Below are 4,268 nucleotides of genomic sequence, written 5' to 3' on the forward strand. Positions count from 1 at the left end.
TGCCCAATACAGACTTGATATCCAGCATTCAGGGATCCTACCTCAGCCAAGGGCAGATGCTGACCTAACTGTGCCACCCGGGGGCTGTCAAATTAATTTCATCTTTTACAAAGAAGCTCTTCTGGAAGACCTGTTGGGATCAGGGCAGGAAAACCTCAACAGTTCAGCATCAGGCAGTGAGGGCTTCCTCCCCGTCTATGAGAACGTGGGAGACAAGGGCTTTTCTCCACCACCAAGAACAGCTACGTATCTCTGGGCTGAGAGGGTGTATGACCACTGCAGACATGGAAATACTCCCTGATTCAGTAGATTTTAGAACAAAAGGGGGTTCTTACGGTCCCTTCCATAAACACAAAGACTCTCCAGGAATGCCTCCGTGGTTCTTTCAGTTAAGGGACCAACTTTTGGCTTTGGTTCAGGTAATGACGTCAGGGTTATGGGATTGAGCTCGTGTCAGGCTATGGAAGGCATGTGGAGCCTGCTGAAGTGTCTCTCTCATCCTCTGCAACTCCCACTCCGCCCACAAAAAGAAACATAGAGATAGTGATAGAGATAGAGATAGATAGAGAGAGAGAGACAACTTGTGCATAACTCCACTCAGACATCCATTTGTAAAGATGCCCGGGATTCTTTACTCTAGATGTATGGCCCAATGAAGCAAGTGTGGGCAGATAGTTGATCATCGAGAGAATGTCTATTCAAGGTCAGGCTGCAATAACTCAGGATTCTGCTACCAGAGGCAACCTGGAGTTCAGAAGTATTTTGTGGGGCAGGACTTGCAGAACCTTCTCCACATGTGCCACTAAGTCATCTTCCACAAGCAGCCAACTCTAAACATTCTGGTTCAGGGTACATCTCCAAGTTAATCGACAAGAAGAGGGTATTTTTCCCTCCAGAAGAAAGACAGAAGCCGGCAAAAAAGATACCCAAGTCAAGGCCTAAACCTCAACCCTGGCGGGAGGTTCAGAACCATAACAACTTACAACTGTGATATACATCCACCAGGGAGATGACAGAGGTCACATTCCTGGATATTTTGCACTTGAATCTGCACTGAAGACACAGAGGCCAGACACGTTGGATGTTGCCAATGAGGTCCAGTCACCTGAGGTTTGAAGCACCACCTGTAAAAACAGGGAGAGCTTTTAGTTGAGGTCTCAGGAACCGCACTTGGGAAGACACAATGTCACAAAAAACTGAAAGCATGCCCCTCCCTTCAAGCAGAGAGCACAAGCTCAGAGAGGCCAAAGCCACAGAATCCCGAAATTTAAAGTTTTAGCATTGCTGCTGGCAGACCTTCAAATGATACATGCATGGTCAACTGGCTACTGGGAGTTCCACGATATCTTTGCCAGACCCAAGCAGGAGGATGTGGGCCAGGAAATGGCCCAGAGGTCAATCACCATGTGCAACTAGTGACAGGAGTCTAAATAAAGTTTCTGCAGCTCCCATAAACTGAACAGAAGATCTGCATAAACCCTATTTCAACTGCATTTTGCATGACCGTCCTAGGGTTGCTTACTTCTCCTTGAATCTTCATTTACCTTTGACATGCATTCTCATTCCTCTACTCTGTAACTTCAATGACACGGAACTCCCATTGGAGATATGCATATACTCTACCTCCTCAATGTCTTTTCTACTCTATGTGAGTGACTCTGTTAGTCTTGCTTCCTTTCTTTCCTCACAACTCTATTTGGCTGAAATGAGCCTCTGGTCTTCCTTTCTAAGACATGCCTCTCATGGACCCTGGAACTCAAAAAAAGAAATAAAAAACCAACAACTAATCACCACCCAATATGAATGTAACCTATACCTTGGAGATAGAAGTTGCTTCACTCCTAACCAGAGAGTATGCTACTGACCTAAAGGGCAAGCCCTCCAACAACCAGCTTCTAGAGGATTCTGGGACGATTTGGGGTAGAGTTCTTTTTTTTTTTTTTAAGATTTTATTTATTTATTTGAGAGAGAGAGAGACAGTGAGAGAGAGCATGAGCGAGGAGAAGGTCAGAGGGAGAAGCAGACTCCCCATGGAGCTGGGAGCCTGATGTGGGATTTGATCCTGCGATTCCGGAATCATGACCTGAGCCGAAGGCAGTCGTCCAACCAACTGAGCCACCCAGGCATCCCTGGGGTAGAGTTCTGATAGGATTTTCCCAATCCGAAAACACTGCCACCCTACAAAGTGAGGTCCCCAAACCTGATTGTGAACTAAACAGATTCAAAGCTTCACTAGACCCATTGTGAGCCACAGAAATGCCTGGCAGTGGTGGCAGCAGGTGCCAGTCCACATGGGTGATGGCTTTCAGTTCAACAGATTTGGGATGGTTTCTTAGATGCAATGAGGCAGCCGCAAGCACACTTGGTTTCTTAGCATCTATTCTAACTAAGCCTGGCAGGCATAGTGACGGACTGTTCCATACAGATTTTGAAACCCTGCTGTGCTAGAACTTCTCATGAGGAATCTCTAGAGTGAACTTTCAGTAGCGTGTCTAGGCCAAAGCCAAGCACAATACTCCCATCATACTTGACTGCAATACCTGTCGACTTGGGTGGATTCCTCTTCTTGAGGTCCCCCAAATATCCTGAGGTTCCTATACCTGCCAACAGGTAACATTCCCTACTCATCTGGCAAGGCTCCTGATCACTGTGTCATCGAGGTGTGAAGCCGCTATAGCCAAGGGGCTCTACAAAGTCACCCTTAATTCCTGAAAATTGTCTGGTCATTATCTGCGTCTATACACATTACTGTCAAATTGGACATTTCACTCAATCCCTTGGTAAAATAACCAATGTTTCCAGCGGTGTCCTGTTACAGGAAAAAGGTGCTTGTGCTGAACTTGTGCCAATAATCCTAAGTACCTTGGAAGAAAGAATTCTCCCTGAGAGTTTCTGAATGATGGAGGCTTCAGGAAGGGAGAGAAGTTAAATTTTCCCATTTGTTCACACAGAAATACTTCATCACATTTCTGTAGATCATGGATATTTTCAGATACAGTTTCCCTAAATCTGGAAGAAGAAATACTAAAGAACCAGCAACATTTCAAACAAGAGTCACAAAGGTAGGCTCATGTTCCTCAACTCACTCAGTTCCCCTTTACAAATTCTCGATTGGCTTGACTTCAGCTTTTCCATGAGTTCTGCAAATCCGTACCCAGTTGAGTTTGAGAATTTTCACAATCAGACACTAAGACCCCACAAGACACATCACCGAGTATAGTCACAGGCATTTAATGGAAAAGTAGGGATGAAAGGCCTGTGGACACACACTTAATGAGATATATTTTCACCTAACATAGAAGACAAGACATCAACATGGAAGCAGAGAGGCCACAAGACCTGCATCCTGGTCACAAGGGCATGGCGTGTCCATGAGTCTCTGTATCTCCAAGCCAAATATGCTCATGTCTTCTGAGCTAAGGTTTCTGCTTCTAGAATTTTCTCCCAAGGAGAAAATCAGAGAGGTTGTAAAGGATTTGCCTCAGCGTTTCAAAGGCTTCCTGGATAATGGCGATGCCCTGCAGCTCACCACCTTGACCAAGGCCCACAAACCTGTTCAGTGCCCCCTTTGCATCCACCATGGTCAGGCAGGTCTAGCCCTTACTCCCCCGGTTGCACAGCACACTCTCTCCTGGTGTCCACCAGGTCGCTCAGCCTCTGTGTTCCATGTCCTCAATGGATCTCTTTGGAAGAAGGTAACCCGCATAGTGGTGGAAAGAGCAAATATACTTCTTCCCACCCTTTCTCCCTCCTTGCACCCAACCAAGGTTTCTGCAGAGACATGCAGATGGGGTTCTTTTGTGGCGCCTCCAAGAATCCCCTTGCACAAAACCTGAGCCTTAGCACTTAGCAGGCTATTTTGGTCTCCCCCCACCACCCACCTCAGCCATGGGGCAGCATTCCACCTGCCAGCTGCCTCAGAAAGAACTCCCACACCCTAGCTAGCTGCTCTCTGTCCAACGCCCAGGTGCTGACCTAGACATTTGTAAGGAGATTGGATAAGGAGACACACCCATGGCACCCAGGTGCCTGAGTGCACGCCACATCACACCGTCTACTTCAGGGTTGTGGTGATGGCAGACTTCCCACTGTGTGCTTTTTGCCCTGAGACATGCCAACCCTTCAATGCAGCAGAGAGCACAGAGCCGGGATTCAGCCCCCCAGTGACCTGGCTGGCTTCCGTGGCAGCATGAGCCTGCCTGCCTCCCTCCCTCCCTGGCTCCAGTCCTTTCCTATGAGCATCTTCCTGGGCCCTGTGGCTCTGGCTC

This window comes from Mustela nivalis, assembly GCF_964662115.1.
Source record: "Mustela nivalis genome assembly, chromosome: 2".
Lineage (NCBI taxonomy): Eukaryota > Metazoa > Chordata > Mammalia > Carnivora > Mustelidae > Mustela > Mustela nivalis.